At 34.8% G+C, this 21,525-nt stretch overlaps 1 protein-coding gene across 1 annotated transcript in view; it reads left to right on the top strand.

The window, feature by feature from the left end:
- LOC142977516 (cell adhesion molecule DSCAM) overlaps positions 1-21,525 on the top strand; it is a 92,307-nt gene that overhangs the window by 2,703 nt on the left and 68,079 nt on the right. The gene's annotated exons all lie outside the window — the stretch shown is intronic.

Here is a 21,525-nt window from a genome sequence, read left to right as displayed (position 1 = left end):
TTTGGTGGCATTCTTTATAATTGATTACAGTTTGTTTATATGCGAGTTTACAGTTTACAAGACGGTTAAATTTTAATAGAATAATAATTATACCTCAGTAGGGATTTTATGAAAAAAAATCTCGAACCTGAAAAATCTTTGAAAAAGTATTGGCAAACTTTTATACTTATCACAATCTGAAGTACCTATGTAGGGTATAGACAAGAAAAAAATAACTCGGACGTAGAAATCAGTGAAAAGGTCTTCATATTAATGACGTATTTACAACACACCTCATTAAATAAACAAATAGCACCTGAAGGTTGTTAACCACGTAAAAGATTTATTATTATTTTTATACCAAAAGGGATTTGTATTTATCTACTATGTTTAGTTTATCCAATTGTTAAGTCGCATTTGACTAAATATTACACCAATCATATCAAGTGCGAGCATAGCCCGATAAACAAATCGTTTTTTTTTGTTGATACGTAGTAATTTTAAGGGTCTTCTTATTAGCTTCTGTAGCAAGAATTGAGTCTTGCAACATATTTGTTACTTTGCTCTAATTTGTAATCTCATTTTTCTACTGCTCTAATTTGTAATCTACAGTGAAGTACAGTGTGTCTATGTTTTACTGAAGATGGGAAAGCCGGAAAATGCCGTAAAGTGTTTACACCGATAAATATCTTGTCAATATATTTCGCAGTTACCCTTTCAAACAATTTAACTATTTTAAAATTAGCATTTACTATTTTGCCATTCTTAGCCTAATTCAAATTCACAATTTGACTAACCTTGCTTAAAAAAATGTTTATAAAACTCATTACATCACGTTTCCACAGTCGTTCGACCGGACACAGTCCAGACGGGGTTGCAACCCCGCACGGTCTAACTAACCCTTTCGTACCAGTGGGCTCGGCCTAACGTCAATTAGGCACGCAATGTGATTGAAAAAAACGTGTTAAACAAATTTACGAAAGTGTCAAATGTAATGAAGTGTTTTGGATGCGTTGCCTGACTTTGTGGTTAATCTGTATTCCGCTCTTTTAAGTGTTTATTGAGGAAAATGAGAATAAATGTGTCCATGGGTAATGAAGCTTTGTATTTGTAAAATCTGGTTCCATAGGTTCACTGTTTATTTACTTCAAAAACTCTTAATTTTCTTTTGGAAATCGGTTGGTAGGTATTCCGTTAAGGCCTCTGGTGTTTCGATGTTACGTTTAATGTAGTGATGGTCGAGTACAGTGAAAACAACAGGATTGGTACTCGGTTACAAGAACAAAGGGTCTTATTTACAAATCGTAACAAAAGTGTGAATCACACTGTGGCTGAGCAAGAAACGGAAATATTCTTCGTTCCACTACTTTAAAAAGAAGATCACTTTTCCAATACTTAACACGCTTCTAATGAAGTTTAAAATTTAAAATCAATCGTAAACGCCAAATAAATCAGATTCATTAATAAAAACACACCTCCAATGACATACCCCACTCAAAGTTGATTAAACAAATATAAGTACATTCACAAAAAAGCACAAGAGTACGATCTTGCTCAGTGTCAAGTTGGTACTTAAACATACATTCATTTATATGCACAGTTGTCTCATGACACATGTGTAGGTACTGACGAACCGGTTCACAAAACACTTGGTTTTACGAATTTTATAAGGAAAATAACTATTGTACTCGAAAGTAGAGTTGATGCTATTTATAAGAACTTCTACAGCTTTTTACTGTTGTCAAACCAACTGTACAGTGAATTTAATACACTTCTGGTGTGTGTATATTTCATGTTTTTCTTTGGTTTTGCGCTAGATCCTAAAATGTGTCTAAGTTAAACAGTTGCTTGCCTATTTACTGACTAGTCTGTCTTCCAGTAAAAGTCTAAACATACTGACATACGCGCTTTTTATAAAAATGGTTTTTGCCTGGGTATCATTTCAATATGAAGTAATATGTTATTGCAATTAACTTTTTTTTTTCAAATGTAGGTAAACAGTTAATTGGAAATCACAAAAAGAAAATTTTAAATCAATTAGTCGTATAGACGAGGTATATCAAGGGCTTAATGTATCACGTGTTTTTACCCAGTCATTAAGTGTAGCAAGTTAGTGATTCTCACGTACATTTTCGCCTTATGTTGCCCACACACGTTTTTTTGCAAGACTCTCGGTTTTGCCGCTACTTCGTTAACAAGCTCCCGGATAATGGTCTTGCTCTATACAATACTGATGGCCGATACGGATAAATTACTGCAGGCTTTATGGCTACAATACAGGAAAAAAAAACGAATATAGAAAAGTGTGATTGTCATGGAACTATTATAGACATGACACTAAATATCAAATATTCGTTTAAAAGTAAACATCGATCACCACGAATTGGATTTTTTCAAATGTTCCGCTAAAAGTACTAGGAGTTCTGCTAAAACGATCTATGTTTAGTTTTTCTGGCATGCCTATTTAGGGAGTTACTAATCTCTTCTCTCTCTGCCTATGCTTCAGACAAAACAAAAGGATAAAAAAAATCAGCACTTTTCGATTCGCAGGAGGGGTGAGGGAACGCAATGAAGACGGGAATAGCGGATTTTATTCCTGTCATCGATTTAGAAAACATTTTGTATGCATTCAGCATATTTCGATTTCAGAACTGCAGATGCATTTGAGACCTGATCGACATACTGTTTCCATATTTGTACACCTATTTTCTCCGTCCATATAAAAAAATGCTACTCGTGTCCACCATAGATAAGGTTATCTTGGGGTAGTATTTCAACTCATGAAATCGCACTAATAAAGTTACGGCGTCTAATATGCCAAACTTACAGAAATAATGCCAAAAATGTCTACTTGCTTGCATAACACGAGCAATATTCATCATAATTTAGCGCTTTGACCTACACCTTGATAAGATTTTTATCTGCAAGCGAAATTTTCAGAAAATAAAACCACCGACTAGGAAATTACATTTCTACTGAAATGTCTGGAGTGTCAGCAAATACCTAACGAGGTAGTACTCTAGTATTTCAGGTTGGTTTTGTATTGAGTCTATTGTGCTGTAGTGGCCTGGAAGGGAAGATAATATTTAACTTTATAGCCTTGGTTATTACTTACTCTACTTCTTCGTTTAAGAAAAATGTAGGGCAGGTACGAAAATTTTACTTTGAGTACACCTTTTTGAAGAATTAATTAAATTAAGATAAAAGTAATTGCTCTTTCTGTTCGCTTGTTTTTTCGTCTCGGCGAATAACTGTTGACTCTGTTGATTCAGAAAATTGTCTAGAGTTGAGAAAAACAAGCACATTGTCGCTACCTTTTGAGGTGAGGTGTTTGTTCAACTGCTGTGCACATCACTCATTAAACATGAAACGGGCTGTAAATAGAATTATAGACACGAAATATTTGACAAAAGAAAGCAGAGGTACCTAAATTAAGAATGAAAGCAGATACAATTTCTACTTCAATGAAATAGGGCACCCTATACTTACTTTTGAGATTGTTTTTTAATTAATATGTGCATAGTGATTGCCTTATTATACATTATCGCCGATAGGACGATTTGAAAGAAAAGGGGAGGCCTTAGCTCATTTGAGGGTCACACAGGCGAGAGAAAAATTAATCCTTATTTCATTATTGTGTATCTTATTTGCCATTACCTACCTCAAATTCAAATCATCATCAAATTATTGTTCCGGTATAATACTTGTCTTCAATAAGATCTGTGTCACGTTTACTTCCACCTAATCGAATATTTGGTGTGTCATTTCCCTCGTGCCACAAACAGCCACGTCGATAGCTATCAGAGCGATCTTTCCGCTACATAATGTACAGCATCCCTTTGCCAGTGCGTCCCGTATCGAATCATTGATTTTGTCCCGTTTTCCAAACGCGTTCTACTATAAATCCCCTTTTCGTGATTTCTATGTAACCTTTTATGTACATAGTGTGTGTAATAGTAAAAAAATGTACGGCTTTTTTTGTAAAATACGGTTTTAAATGCTCTTTGCCTAATTAAACAGTTTTACCTGACTATTTTTGCTAATTCTTTGTTATATTTATTAGTATTCTCATTATTATTCATACTTTGATTGTCCCTCCCCACTTACTAGCAGAAAAATAATAAAATACACAATAAAAAGGACAGGGAAAAAATCACGGGTTAACCTCACTCATGTTCTGTCATATTTCATCGTCAAAACATCTCGTATAAAAGAAACCCATACAAAAGACGTTGTTACATTTCATCCTCACACGCCTCAAACTGAGTTTCTGTAGTGGATTATTGTGTGCTTGCCAACTTGGCTACTTAGTGAGATTAAAAAACCAACACATTGCCTCTATTTATGACTTGCAGCCGCTGGGACGCTAACATATTAGTTTTCAAGAGGGTGCAACTTAGGTTTGCTGCAACTTTGTCAGAACTTGCAGGCTAAAGGCAAATTTAATGTTTGAGCTCTAATTAGAAGCTGGTAATTAAGGGTCTTTGTGATTTAGGACTTGGGTAATTTGGTAACAACGAACAAATGAGTGAAAACAGCTGCTAGGTGCACTCGCTTTTGTGAGACAAATCGGACTAACATGTTGCTGGTGTTTTGATTCGATCTATAAGAGTTTTGTTAGAAATTTTAAACTAATTTCCGTACAAAAAAGGGTATCAATAAGTACGACACCAGACCCAAGCTTGAACATCTTTCACCATGAAATTCCTACACGTAACAGTGGCAGTCACGTTGAGTTAATATTGCCGTAGAATTAAATTGCGTAGCAGATTTACGCACCCTTTATCTCCCCATATACAGAAGCAGCTTACAGATAATCAGATGTTGCTCTATTATACCCAGATACCCATTTAAATTGAAAATACCTTTTGATATAGTAAACTACAGTCTAGTCATATATTTTTTGACTAGACCAGACTTGTAATCTTCTTACTGATTTACAAATGTGATACTATGTTTACATGGACTTGATTTTTGTTTACCGCCACCTTTGTAGAAGTGGTACCTAATATTGAACCATTTTAACTGTACCATATAAGTAACTAATATTGTGAACTCGTGAATCTGGTTTCCCATCTCTCCTCTCGTTACGTGTAGCATGTTCATCCAGCAGACTGATTGGCGGTCAATTAGCAGACACTTACATAGCATGCAACGTGCGTCACCGCATACGAGTTGCACGTAGGCACAACGTCAGTCGTAAATCGCACAATCAAAGTCTGCACGACATCTTGCAAAGGACAATACTCTGACTAAAGCGATCCAATTACTACCGTTTAGAAAGAGATAGCACTATAAAAACTGCGCTGTCCCTTTTTCGCAGTAAAAGTTGAATCGCTTCAGCGTGATTCAGAAGTACGGTCCCTGATGTCATCTGCGAATCACACCCGTTACAGTTTATTACGAATGCAAACTATTCTATTAAATAAAAACATTTTATTCTGTGTCATAAAGTTCTATGAATTAAGGTAACGTTACAACGACGAACGACGACGTTACGATCATGTTTTCTTCTCAATAACTATTGTGGTAGTCAGTTTGAGGTGGTCGCAGAAAAATAATTAATACGATCTATAGATAATTCTAGGTCTGGTAGTTTTGTAAAGATGTCTGTCTTTTTGTCCGTCACAAATACCTTTTACAGGAAATCTCCTTTAAATTGTAGCCTATAGTCTGCAATCGGTATATTCAGAGAACCATTGTTTTGTTATTTGGAAATTCCAGTCTGATATTCAGACTACCTAGTACCTACTACATACGCATTTATTTAACTTTGATGATAGAGGCATGAATCGCCTTGGTTGGAATATTTATATAACTGGCTTTGCTTTTGAAAATATTGAAAGCTTCTTTCTATTATATTATTCTTTATATTATTCTATATATATTTGCTGCACTTTATCTGAAAATGGTCCTTGAAATTACAGATCAGACTTACATTATTTTCTTAGAATGAGGAACATTTTGTAGAGTATACGTTTAGAGCCGATGGCGAAAAAAATATAATTAATATAGATCCGATACTAGTGTATTCCTGAAAGCGATGCAGACAGATATACATTGAGGTAAATCTCACTGAAAAACTATTAAAGAATCTACCCACGACTTGATTAGACTGAATAACAGTTTCTAAAGAAAAGGGTTGCTTTCCGAATCAGATTATAAGTTACCAAAGTGATGTGCAAGTAATATTAAGTACGTCCGTAGAAACGTTTGATAAAAGCTGGATTATGTAACATTCTTTTGTCCCAAAACCATTGTGACATGCAACTTTTGTCGTATATACTTTCGTACATACACAATTTTTAATCACATCAGTCTTGAATCATGTAATTTCCATGATTCAAGACAATTATTTCTGGATTATATTGTGTGTCATTTTGATCCCATTGATACTTATTTTGTTGTCTAACCTAAGCACTCCCATTTTTGAGCATTAGAGCTTGAATTATGGTAATCAAATAAATACATTAACAACCAGACTAAAAACAGATACTAGTGCTCACCATACAAATATTTGCCAGGATTCGAACCCACGCAGCGCTGCGGTTATTGCGGCGAGGTGACCACGTTAACCACTGCAGTTGAAATGGTTAAATTTCTTAAAGAACCACAAATATCTGCCTATCATTCAATCTATAGGTACTGGTATAGCAGTACATTATGTTCTCAACTTGTCAATACACCTAAACAGAATATCGCGTGTCGTTCACAAACTATAATTATAATACACTTGTTGACTGAATTGTTTAACGACTACCATGTGTCAGCTGCAGAGTAAAATAACAATATTTATGTGTAATCAACGTCTCAACAACTTTGGAAGTAAGATGTCTGGTAAAAAATATGATGCGTCTTGAGTTTTTGTGGTTAAGTAAGAAATGAGGTAGTCTGACTAGTTGTTTTGTTTACAAATGTTTCGTAACCTTGAACTGTAGTGTCATAAGGACTGGTTAATTTGTTCAGAACAAATGCAGTGTGCATATTATCTGCGAAATCTCAGAAAACGGGAAAGTAGATTGTTGAGATAAGTACATACATAATATCACGCCTTCTTTCCAAAGGGGTAGGTAGAAACCAAAGACAAATAATATAAAGAAAAGAAAATCTACTTCGTGTATATTACAAGATATTACAAAGTATTCATGATTTCTTTCTAAATTCTACCGTATCGTAACCGTACCGTAATAATAAACTTCTCAATAGCTGTTTCGATGACTTTCTTTAGAAATTCATCGCGCAATGGAAATTAAAACAAAAGTGAATAATTTCCCCAAAACTCAACAGAATCAAAAAATACAAAAGTTCTTATAAATATTCTGATTCTTGATATCATACTGAATTGGAATATTAATAACGTTTGCAATATTTCAACGAAAATGTCGATTCTTTGTTCCGCAGTGTTGTATTAATGTATGCGTATTTTTTTGTAGTGCATAACTCAGAAGCGGTTTGACTAGTTCCACTTGTTCTTGTCAGTTTGTGTTTGTTGATATCATTCACGTCAGATTGAGATTTAGATTTTTGTTGAACAAAGAAAACAAACCGTGTTGTTGATTAATGTACCGTGCTATGGTTAGCAAATGTTTTATAGTTATGGATGCCGAAGGGGGTGAGACCATGAGATTCAGGGCTTAACTTCTTTTCCAAAAAGTATAATATTTGCTTTCTTTCTTTCCCAATTCGCACTAGGCCAGCGTGGTGGACTAAAAGCCAAACCCCTCCCTCGTTTGGGAGGAGACCTTTGCCCTGCAGTGAGACATAAAAGGAAAGAAATTACTACTGATGTTTTGTTTTTGTTCTTAGCTACTTTTCTTATACAATAAAGATATGAATAAAATAAAAGCTAATTCCTATAAAATCTTATAATGTCCCGGTATTTCAGCCAAAATTTACCTGGTAGAAATACTTCTGCATACTACTTAGGGTAAACACTCGTGAAATCGTAAAAGGAAAATATGAAGGTGCTATCTGCAAAATCCTCAAGGATCGGCATGCTGCTGACAAGTCGTGTGAGTGGATGGAAATTGGATAAGCGTGTGAAGATCGTAATTTCATCAATATCATAACAAGAAAATTCTAGATGTGCTTATATTAGAGAAAACTAGTGGTCCGCTCCGGCTTCGCCAGGTTTAAACAGTTACTTTACAAAAAAAACCTTAACAACTTTAACATATGTATAAACGTTGCTTTTGGATCACCCTATCTTTTAAAAAAAACTGCATCAAAATCCATTGACTAGTTTTTAAGATCTAAGCGAATTTACTTTATACTATGTAGTGTTAATAAAAGCCGTGTCATAGGTAGTATATTTTAATAAGCAATTATATTTTATGGTATAAATTAAACAGAATATAAAACAACAATGTAAGCAGATGATTCAGTTTCTTGTTGTGGATTGCGTATGCTTGATGGCATTCGCTACGTGAACAATACTTTGTCTTGTAACCTCTTAAAAAGGCTATTTAATTAATTACATCTTGGATCTGGTCCTACACCTTCTTATTTTCTGTATTTACTAAATCAGTTGGTTATGATTTTGGCACCATATTATACGAGTATACCATAAACTAACATATGTATGTGTCTGTATATAGCCTGCGTGGCTGCAGCTACTTAAAACACCGCTTTTTTCCGAAAACAATCAATACATATTATAGATTGTGTATTTCTTCTATTTTTTAACCGTTGTTTGTATGTTTATAAAAGTCCCCGCGGCACAAGAGCAAACCTTAGTGCGGGAGTTGTCTTTTTAAAAAAAATACTCCTCGCTCTCGTGCACATCTCTGACAAAACAAAGCTTTGGCTGGTTCCAATTGTTAACTAAAAGCCTGTAAACCTGCAAAACCAATCATCATCATTAACACTAGCTCAAAGACATAATTCACTAGTCAAGCAAAGACAGGCTCAAAATATCAACAGCTCTTAGCTTTAAATCAGCAGTAAATAATGTAAATACCACCCTTTCAGAACTCACCACCATTTAGCTTGTTGTCTTACAAACGTAAATACGACAAATGCGTCGACCCGATAGCCCGATAGCCCGTCCCCCGCGACCTCTATTGTCCCCTTTCGCACCTGATGTGTCGTAATCCTTCATGAGCCTACCATTTGGGAATTAGTGGGGTGAAGGTAACGAGACTGTTATCGATAATTACGAATGTAGTATTCATGTAGGAATATGTTTCTGGTAATTAATTGTTGTTGGATGATTACTTATTTGTTAGAATAGGAGAGTTTTTGAAATATTGATAGGTATGTGAAATGGTTTTCTGATGTGCATAAGAAGGAAGCGTAAAAAAATATATTGCTGTCATTGCAGTTTTGTTGCGGAATTACACTTCACTGGTATACTTAATCTAAATTGATCGTATTTTCTAGAAGTGGAAATAAATTACATAACATATTTTAGTGAATCACATTCAAATATTGTTATATTATTTAACAGTGTTTAGGTATAATTATGTCATATTTAGCATTTAAGTAGGGTTTATTTTGCGCAAATGTTTTTCGCACAGTTTAAAGTGTCATTGTTTGGTTGTCACAATGAATCAACAGAGTTATTTTTGTATAAACCGTAGTGATTCGGTTATTTTCTGCGACCGTAAATAATTTACATGCGGCTTTGTCACCCAGTCAAAACAAACAAAAAAGGTATTTTTTACTAATCCAATCGCAAACCGCAACCACAACTAAAACGTATCCAGACTTGAAATAACTTGTTCTATACCATACACTATTAATTGTTTTTTGTTATTCCGATATATGGCAAATTACATAGATGAACTATTACATTGCCCCATATTTTCCGTTATAGAGAAAAACTCATGCTTGGGCCTTTGCGATCATAAGTTTAGTACTTGTAGATTCCTAGAATCAACAATTAACATAGAATATGACTAATATAAATCTGCCAGTAGGATTGCTCGACTCTAGGAATGACAATGACAATAATAATTTGTTAATCTAAAACTGCGTCTGCGTTTTATGGTAACAAGTTTTTATATCATCATAACTTTGAAATTTACAATTTCGAGATAATTTATTAAGTTCTTTTCTGTTAAGTAAATGTTATTTTATCGAATGCAATTTAAATCGTATGTTGTGCTGAAAGCTTTTCTGTCACTACGACTCACGTAAAATTGACAAAGACAGTATGATACTTAGAGTTGCTTAAAGTTAATGATCGTTTCTGCATTCAGCCCTGAGTGTTACACTTGTATTATTTCAAATTTATTTCCAAGCTGTTTCTTTAATTTAAAGGCATTAAAATATGATATTTCGTTACCATCAGAATAAATTATGTAAAAAGCATTTTAATATTGAAAAGTTTATTTATAGAAGCGTGTAAAACGTTCAATTCCTTCAAATATCACACAACGTTACACTCGATCGATTATCTCACAAGTTAAGAGTGCTCTTCTTCGAGAATGCCAAGTATGCTTGAGACTCATCGACCTTGTGAGACAACAGAAGTAGTTGAGGGTCATCGATACGTGGATGTCACATCCCTAGCTTGAGGCTCGAGGCTCGAGGTTTGAGGCTTGAAGCTTGATTGCTCACCCTATTCACGACGGACGCTATTGTCCTGGAGGCAATTGTCGCAGCCATTTTGTGTCAAATGAACGCTGAAAATGATACCAAATTATTCTGGACATCGTTTGTCAAATCGCGCTTTTGTGCTTTAGTTTTTAACTATAACGACTGTGCAGTGGTATTAACGTGATCGTGCATTTTTACGCTGAAGTTTCGGCACATTTTGTAATAGTTATGATATCTTATAGTCTTATATTTTAATCTTATTTTCTTAGGTAAGCTCAAGACAATGTTATAGATTTTTGAGTCTTATTTATCTTTTTCTTGCAGCAGTAATTTTGCCCATAAGAACAGCGTACTTCCTTGTTGAAATATGTATGTATTGAAAAGGTAACTTCAGTTACTTAGCAGTTCTTCCAAACGTATTTTGATCATTTATGCATTAGAGCTAAATAATGTCAATCACACGAGTCCATACCCAAATAAATAATATATTTTATTTTATTTTTAGGTAGTCCTATACAAGTTTTAAGACGCGTAAATAGGAATGGGCATAAGTTGGGGTATTTTTATTAACCTGGGGACTAAGGTAAATATTGTATGCACTTTGTTTCAGCAATGCGGCACCATGAACTATTAAAAAATATCATGTCTGTGTCTAAACAAGTCTGATTATATTTTTAGTCTCGGCACGGAGTCCAGCGAGACGGGGATCGATTTATCTAAGTTGCTTTAAGATACTAGTATTATTATATTTGCAGACGGCGGGGATAAAACACTGGAATTAGTATGGGGGAAGTTATTTATTGCAAAGGAGTATAATATGTTATTACACAACTTATGTTTGCTTTACGGCATAGTCGAAAATGTTATTTAGAATAAGATAGTATTTTCTTTTAATCTTAATATTAATCTTGAAACTCATCAGCATAAATACATAAAATTACCTTCGCCTTCTTCCCCTAGGTGTAGGCAGAGACCAGAAAACGCAACTTAGTACGATTTTGCCACTAATAGCTATACATGTGCAAGGTAGTAATTTGACGACATCTTTTTAAGGTCAAATAACTGACCACAAGTTACTTTAGCATTGTATTTATTTTATGATCATTGGCTGAGTAAACGGTTAGAGTTTACATCCGTACATAATGAAAAAAACCCATGTCGTCCGCAACCTGTGTGACCTTTCCATTACCGCATTGTCCCTCAGGAAATACGCTCATATTAACAAACAAACCGATATGTATACAAATATTTTGTTTTCGTCGCAATATTTCATGAACATTGTCTCGATGAAAGCATTAAATATGTATCGTGGAACATGTGTCGTCTGTTCTCTTAGGCTACTTGCAAACAAACGATTTTTTGTCGTACGATTATTTGGCTGCTGAGTCGTAAAGTACAACTGTTGCGTTGCTTACTATATGGAAGGTAGGATAAGGCAAACAGCCTAAATACATGCGATACAGTCTTGTTGTTTACCATAGAATAAGGGGCATTCCAGAAATCCTCTTTGAAATAGAGATGCTCAGATTTTCATGTAGCTTAACTAAAGTTTATTGGGAGTTATCGTGTCAGTGATGATTCAAATGAACTAACACTGATTCAAATATATGATATGCGTCTAGTGATTGATTCCATTTAACGGTCCAGGAAAAGATTACAGAAATAATTGATATTTATGTTTCGGGAAACTCCGGCTTCTAAGATTTGATGAAGATTGATGTCTTACCTGCTGCATCTCAATGTTTAATCGAGTTGCTAGAGAGAGCTGTTGAGAGGTGGTTCCTGCAGGCGTTTTTCCCTTTAACTTTATGTCTCGTTACTTGTTCAACAATTATCTAATACTATACAGGAAAATGAATTTTATCTTCGATTTCTTGACGCTATGACGCAACCAACTAAAAAATATAATAAACGCCTAGCCGTCTTCACAGGCTGATTTTTCATACAATTTTTCTACTTACTAACTTTGTCGACGTTTTGTTTAGAATGTAATAGTCCTTTTGTCGAAGTCGCAGTGTGTAATCTAGGCCTTAAAAACAGTACATGTAGTGTACACACGGATTGTAAGCTGAAGTGAGGCAGGTTCCTTAGAGACCTATTGTTCGCAGAAGACAGACAAGATTTTGAAAAGAATAACAAATTGTACGCTTCTGGCGATATATTGTTAAAGAAGGTCCATGTGGGCGTTGTTTTCGTTAGCTTGAGTGCTTCACGATTACCTGTTCACTTGGAAACTGAGAAAATAAGTAAAGGTAACTTCGAATTTCTTGACTCTTGAAGTGTATTCTGAATGAAAATCTAATTTTCCGCTAGGGAAATTAACAAAGCGATGGGAAGTTATTAAAGAAAAGGTAAATTATTAAATGTCCGATGTTTATTTCTGCATTTACTCTTGAATGAATTATCGTGATAGAATAATTAAGGTTCGTTGTAAAATAATGAAGGAGTAAGCGAAGCATATGCCAACAAAAGTGACATATCAAAAATGTATATTATATTGAAATACAAATTGCCTTCAAATTGGCCACTTACATAACCACAATAAGAGATACAAACTATATCCAAGTATCGGATGTCAGAAGGTGTTATTTGGGTCAGATGTCCGGCCTGATACCGCCTCGAGCCGGGGCCGCCTGGGACCGCGATACTGGCTGCTACCGCAGGGAACTGACCACGTAAATTGAAAGTTATTGTTACTGCCAATCGCTTCTCGATCCATTTCATCTGTAGCTATATTTCAATCAACTGACGGCGGATTCATATTCAAGTGCGGGTATTGAATTCTCTACCGTAGGTTTGTTGTGTACAGATCTTCTGTACAAAATGCGGTGGGTCATATAACACAAACCTAACTATTTGTCAAAGATATACCATTAAAACTTTAACGTTTTTATGTGGGTGTGTCGAAATTCTACTAGAACAGCTGCCTTGAGTGCACTCCTGCAGCTGGTCAGAAGTCTACAAGCCTCAGATGTGATCATTTGATCGACAAACCCAAGAAATAAATGAACTCTTAAAGTTTTCTTTTATTTACCAAGTAAAAATCTCAAAGGTATAAATATACCAGGTAATTATACCTTTGAGATTTTCTCTTAAATACGTCTCAACCACTAATTTGATTCTACCACGTTAAAACTGCCTTCAACTAATTGTTATCCATATTTCTAAAATTAATATACCCTTTTTATCAACCAATTGTGAAGTTTTAATGACTTTATAAATTAATATTGTATACACTAATATAAATAAAACCGGCCAATCAATTTAGTGTAATTTGAAAGCGAGTTTACCTTTGATATTGAACATCAAACGTTGACGTTTCTATCAAAGTTTGGAAACTGTTTGAAAATATGGCAAAGTAATATTACTTTTAAAGTACACCTACGTAAATTAAATGTTTGTTTCTGTTTGAAAAACTTGTATCAAAGACTTGCTCCAGACTTTCCTATGAATTTGAAACCAGCAAAAGTTGTTTGCAGGTTTCTTGAAGTACCTAATACTGCACATGACTGCGCTTTGGACTTTCACTAGTTGTTAGCTTTTACTATTAGTTAGTAGATATTGACTCTGGATACCTTAGTACTACTAACCTCTCCCACCGGACTATGAGAGTTAAGGAATAGATACTGTACCTGTGTATTGTGCACAGACTTGACCACTAAAAACAAAGTCCTGCACAGGTGGTTTCAATGATACTGGCCACCGCAGCCGAAATCGGCCAGGACGACATTACACGTACGATAAAACAGAAATAGCCGCTATGAAATTGCCAACTTTTCTAACTGATAGTTTTCTACCTGGTTGCTTACAAAAGGCTACGTTTCGGGTGGCAATCAACGATCGTTGTTCCATAAAACGTTTCCATTCGGCTCTTGGTCTCCAGATTAAATAGTGGTTTCCATCTCACAGAAGTGCATGAGTCTATTTGGGTCACCACCCGCATGGCCTGAGCGATGTTCAACCGCATTTCACCATTTACAATTTTTAATGGTAACCGATAGTGCACTTGCAATTTTATTCGAGCATTTTATTTTTATTACCTGGGTTATTACGAGCTTGTGTTGTATAAAACTTGTGAACAATATTATAATGTTATGTTGCCTTGTTGTTTCTGTTAAAATCCTCTTTTATATTTTCAACAAACGTCAAAATCCGTTTAGCTTGCACCTCGTTTGTCGCTACTGACATCAAAGGACTTTATTCTTGCAGTTTTGTAGAACAAACTCAAAAATGTATGCGAATAAAAGCTTGCCTTTGTTGATGTGTGTATTCAAATTAAACTACTCACTGCAGTAGTAGTGTTTTTGTTGCGTGAGTTGCATACATACAAACATAAAATCACGCCTTTTTTCCCATAGAGGATAGCAGATACAAAAGATACGTGCAGAAAAACCCTCGTGTGGGAGGAAGGAAAAAGCTATCCGCTACAGATTACTTAAGTATTTAATAACAAATATTTTAATTCTTATTCAACAGTAACTGGAATTCGAGCAACGATAGGAATTCTTTATAAACGCTTTTATTCATCTTTCCTGGAATGTAAATCTTAATTATTCGTTTTATGTGATACCTTAATATTGATATTGCTCGTAATAAAAACCCGGAAGATAAACTTCCGAGAAAAAATATTCATTGTCAATTTTCCTTCAGTTTGTAATTGAAATTAATGCAAATAGCTTCTCCCCAATTTAATGAGCCTCCCGTTTTGCAAAAGGCCAAGGATGTCCTTGTCGGCCTCTCCATCCCTCATCCATTCACCGGCCGTGTTTAAATTATACGATAAAGAAAATTACCAATCGGCCAAACAAGATTTTGTGAATGACATTATTTTTGTATAATCCTACAGAAACTCAATGAAACAAAAACCGATTTGTTATTGTCCTTTGGATGGATTACAAAGTTAATTTCTTTTATTTTTATATTTCTTTGGCAACCAGTTTCCGAGTGAAATGTCTTGGCTTTGTTCTAAAGGAGGCTAAGAATTTATTTTCTTTGTTTGTTTTGTTAGACACTGAAATTGTACCGGCAATTATTTGTTCTTGTAGCTATCACTTATAGGGTGTCGTTTTCTTAGAAACATTTTAATTTTAAACCTTTTTTATTGACTCTTCAATCATATACTTCTTACTTACGTATCGTGGTTTGTAAAAGTGTACAGTACTAAGTCAAATTCTCAAAAAGCGAGAGACTTATACACTTTACTTTTCAGTAGTTTTTCTAACCTAAACATATTATAAACTATATGTCTAAAAGTGCAATGGAAAGGTAATTGGGTCGTGTTCCTCGATACCGGTGGCTGACCGGCGACCACACCGGTGTATACCGACCTTGCACTTGACGCGACTGATTTGAACTGGACAAATATTTGGGGCAAATTGCATTCACGTCATTACAGTCAACTGTATGGTTAAACTGAGTTGTGTTAGTTTTGCTATACCTAGTTATGTTTTAAAAATTTGTTTGGTTACGATACGATTAGTTATAAACTTTAATCCACTGTCATATTAATGTTTTGGGGATAGTGATTTCTTCACCTGAACATTTTACGGAACTGAAGTTTAATTTACGCTACGAGCTCTCCTTAAGATGTCGTCAATAGCATACCTTATTTTTTCTGTTTCTCTTCGTTGTTTACCTTTTACCTTCATTTTATATACAATCGAGCCCTAAAATGTGTGTTGCAAAAATCTATGTAACCTCATAAAAAACAAGTTCAAACGAAACCGGTTGCTATTTCCCATAGCAGTAATGGAGAATCCATCAAAAACCACACGATTACTAGTTCCGCTTTCGTCCAATAGGTCATAAAGCTGAAATAGCCTATTCTCATAATCGTACAGTCAATTATAGACGGCGGAATGACCGTAGCGATCTATACTGACATAACCTTGCTATTGATGCCTCTGATTTGGACAACTGTTCGTGATGTTTTATTTATTTTGTATAAATTGTGATGAGATTTGACCTTGGATGTGAAATTGCCGGTTTTGATGATATTTGAAAGCAATCATTTTGCTTTTTGTGTAATAAATAATCAGCTCGTTTTCTCTCAGTGATTTAGCGTTTCTCGTACCAGCCGCGAAGTTTTCCTGTGATTATCCAAAAAAAACCCTGTGTAGAAAAGTATTTATAAATTACACAACTGACAATGCAGCTCACTATTACTGAAATAATTGTCAGAATAGTTGTTGACAAATTGACAAGATTTACTTCTTCATAATATAAACGATTGTTTGTACGACGATTGTTTATGACGATGTCATTCCAATTATGTCGTATACTTAGATAGAAAAGTTGGCTTTTCTAAAATTATGATAGTCATATCATCTATTAGGGCTTACCCTTACCCTTAACTTAACATCACTATTTTAACCAAGCGCAGTATTTAACACATCTATTAATATTTAAAACTCTTTGACTTAATTTGGGAACTATTTTGGACATCAAATATTTATATGAACCGTGTCGACAATTAGGGAGTTTCACCTTGGACTTGAATTCACTGTTTTGGACGATTCGACTATTTGGAGCATTTATTATTTATGTTGTAGGAAGGTCGTTTTGTGTCCGTGATAGAGGTATTTCGGTTATAATTAGACTTGTTTTGGTTATAGGAATAATTAGCTTAGGGAATGGTCCGAATTTAGGTTAATTGTGCCCCCTTTGTGTAACCTGCGACACTTACTTCCTAAATCAAATCATTTATTCGATTAGATTAAAATTTACACTTATGATAATCGTTACAATTACTGAATCTACCACTAGCTCGGAAAGGGGCTCGGGCCTTATGAGAAGAGCCAGCAAGAAACTTACGGCCACTCTTTTTTCTTAGTGGATTTACGTTTTCGTAGCCATTTGGTGTAGTTAAAATCCAACTATCTAAAATATAACCTGTTTGCGTCTCAAAACATATTATGAAAATATACAAATTAAAAAACGTATTCCAAGGAAGAATGGTTCTAGATTTAATTCAATTGTAGATCCAATCAGATCTACAGTTGGAAATGAGTGGTAACAAAGAAAAGAGGAGCGTTATCGGGAGCCTGCAGCTTAACAATAGGACGCAAGAATGAAATTTAAATTGGATTCCTATCTAGGATCAATAGGGACGTTTCAATCCGACCTAGTTTAATGCTTTAAGTACTTAGGATCTTAATCGAACCTTTGCAGACAGAAGGAGACTAGTTTAACACAGACTGCAGCGGGAAAGGGTAGATTTTATTAAATATCTTTGATTACTTTCAGCTGTTTTCCATCGCATATTTAGAAAGGATCAGTACTACTACGTAAGTGTTCAGTAAGAAAATAATTTAGATACTTTCTTGAATGATTCTTAATGATAAAGCGGTATTGAAAGTAGCAGTCAATAATTGAACTATGATTATATAAAATATTTGTTACCTTCGTCAGTTCGTTTAATATCTTTGAGTTTGACTTTCGTGATGTAAGAAAATTGTCTGTACATAATGAACAGATAACTTAAGTTCAGGGGTGGGGATTTGATCATAAATATGATGTTCAATTAAACTGTTCGGTAGCTATAATACCGTATTACATAAGTTGTTTACGGTATCTCCAATAGCCTTCGAAAGACGACGTCGGGAAACTTTTGGCAAACAATTTGACGACTGCATACAAGTTTCACGAGTAAATAAAAACAAAGACATAATTTACCTTGTACCATTGCTTTTCCACCATTGACATACATTGCCTAGGAATTCACGGAAATCTAGGTTGGCCTAGTTTCTTATTAAGTACCTGAATAAGTTGTGTTGCCCCGCTGGAGGTTCTGAGAAGGCTTTTAATAAAGCTCTATTAATTGCCTAGGACTTTTAGCGTTATTATTTTCATAACTATTTTGGAAGTAAAATTTTAGAGGTGAATTAAAGTTCCTATTAATTTATGTCTAGTGTTTGTATTTTTTCTCATTGCGACGTTTTTCTGTCGGGTTACCTCTGATCTTGTTTGAGCCCCAGAAAAATTCTGACGGGTTATCTCTGATATTATTTGAGACCCTGAAAGAAGAGAAGTTTGACCGGGTCTTCAGTCAGTAGTCAGTGGTCTGTGTGTCTGTTCTTATATTATGTGATGAAAAATAATTGTTAGTTTTAATAAATGGTTTACTGTTAACGTTTAGTGGCATGCATCTGTACGTAATCTGCGCTTGATTAACGAGAGTTCGATTCTGTTATCCCTTTTTTCTACGGTACCGGTCTACTTTTTTGATTGGGTCATTTACATTGAGCTTATGGATTTTATTGTCTAAATGTATTGACATTGATTAGTATGGCCTAAGCCCTTCCTCATTCCGCAAGAAGACCCTTGCCCAGCAGTGGGACATTGATGGGCAAAATTTAATTTATTTGATAATAAACAATTATAATATTCTTGTTCAGCAATTTCATACAAACTGACTAAAAGATGGTTATCATCATTCAAATAACAGTTACAATAACAATAACAGTTTTCACATCGATCCCAACAAAAACCATTTACACCGGCATCATTTGAATACAAATTGAAAACGCTTATTGCAATTTTACGAGTGCGTGTTTTAATGGCCGCTTCCCTTCTGTTAGGGATGCGTAATTCTATCCTTCATCGCACTTAATCACGATTACGATTGCATTGCCATTTGTTTAAGAAATGGGAGAATTTATTTACAAGCCCCGGTTTCGCCACTCCTGTTAAATTATGAGGTATTTATTTGAACCCATAATTGTCCCACTGCTGAGCAAGGCTCTCCTCCAGAATAGGGGAATGGTGAGGCCCTGTGTCCATCACGCTGGTCAAGTGCTGGTTGGGGATTTTGCATGCTTTCAAGAAATGTATTAAACAATCATTAAAATATCAAGATATCGGGTGATATAATTTTCAAAGATTTGAGTATAGTTTTCATGTATTTATTGTCACTCTGTCTATCAGATTGATTACCTGACACTTGTCCATAAAAGCCATGGAACCGGGCTCTTAGGATTGTATTTTCCAACTGGCTTTTAGCATTGTATCTTTTATGACATTAGCTATTATCTATACTAATCTATACTAATATTATAAAGCTGATGAGTTTGTTTGTTTGATTGTTTGTTTGTTTGTTTGAACGCGCTAATTTCAGGAACTACTGGTCCGATTTGAAAAATTCTTTCACTGTTAGATAGTCCATTTATCGAGGAAGGCTATAGGCTATATATCATCACGCTACGACCATTAGGAGCGGAGTAGTAATGAAAAATGTTACAAAAACGTGGAAAATTATGACCCTCTTACGTGACGCAAGCGAAGTTGCGCGGGTCAGCTAGTTAGTTATGAATGTGTAAATAGTGTTAACTATTACGTATTTTGTTTGATTTCTCTCGTGAAAACTACTTTCTATGAATAATATATTTTCTTATTTATATGTTAATCTGGCATTAATAAGCTTTTCAGAGTCGGTTTGTTATTGTTACTTTCTAAATGTTCTACGAATGAACAAAGCTTACCTTCTTTTACGTATTGCGGTAAGACAAAACTTATTTACAATACAAATAGCTTGTCCGTTTTAAAATGAATTTCAAACATTATATTATAGACTATAGTTGAGCGAACTTTGACGGTAAATGTTAAGACAGTTAATTTGTGTTATCAAGAAGGTGTCATAATATTACACTTGGGTTTCTCTCGGACCCTTATCATGTACTAAGTGTTGAACAATAACTTTCGCCAATGATTAATTATTCGTGTTTGGATATAAATACAGTATAATTTAACACAGTAATTATCGCAGCTGATTTAAAACTTAAGTGAGTAAATATGATAGGGTCTGTTAGGGGTCATGGTTAAAGATTTGGCTATCAAATAAAAAATATAAATATGTGGATCAATTATAAACATACATATACGTACAACAGCTGTTGTGATTTTGATTAATGATTTTGGGAACTTCCCTGGTTGTTTTTGGAAGTAAATATGTAAGACATACATGCATTATATCCAGCCTTTTTCCAATAGGTGTAGACAGAGACCAATTAACGCCACTTGGTACAATCCTTACAAACTTCCTTTGCTCACTCACATAAAACCCACATACGTGAAATCGCATCTTATTCTAAGAACCGTACGCAAAGACTCTAAAGAACGCCACTTGCTACAATCCCTACAAACTTCTTTTGTTTCATTCACATCCATACATCTCGTCATACGAAACCGCCGGTTACAAGTACTACGCATCTGACCTAGTCTGAGAAAAGTCTTCCTTTTTAAACGTACAACTGTTTTGTTTGATATTGGTTCAAGCTGCTTCTGAGGTACATTTAGCGGTAGTTAATTTATACAATAGCGTTTTAACTCATATAAAAAAAGTAGTTTATCTGAATAAATAAACTACCTTTTACCTACGATAAACTACCGCTAATGTACTCTGAAAACGGGCATAAGACTTGGTGTACTACTAAGAACATTTCAAACTATGTGATAGTGTAAGTGTTGCAGCTTACACAATACTCTGCTCTTCACAAGCTCAATAGCTTATGTTACGCCTAGTACGTTGGTAGTACAATGGGTGGGATTTGAATCTATGACCTTTCGATCGTAAGCTTCCTATTGTTCAATTTTCTAGTTATATTTGTAGCTAAATGTCAAACTGTCATCCATTATATGACGTTATATATAAACCAGTTTCACACGTGTATCGTTAATTACTTAACATATTAACACCACTATTAAAACAATTTGTAAACAGGCTTAATTTTATTGTATCAATGTAAAAATGGATTGATGGTCTGACGCAACAAACTATTAAGGGAATAGAAATCCAAGGGAGAGGCCTTTGTTCAGCAGTGGGACACAGAAATAGGCTTATAAAAAATATATAAAGTACTGTTCTGTCCCAACTTCGTCCGGGTATAGTACAGTTTTATCACGTTGATTCCATTCCCGTAGATCCCATGCAAGCCTTGCCCCGAAATTATACAATTTAGTTTAGTTGTTCGAAAGTTATGCGCGCACATACATTTCAGTGGTTTATTT

Source organism: Anticarsia gemmatalis, chromosome 13 (genome assembly GCF_050436995.1).
Source record: "Anticarsia gemmatalis isolate Benzon Research Colony breed Stoneville strain chromosome 13, ilAntGemm2 primary, whole genome shotgun sequence".
NCBI classification, from domain to species: domain Eukaryota; kingdom Metazoa; phylum Arthropoda; class Insecta; order Lepidoptera; family Erebidae; genus Anticarsia; species Anticarsia gemmatalis.
This window is presented reverse-complemented; position numbering and strand designations above follow the sequence as displayed.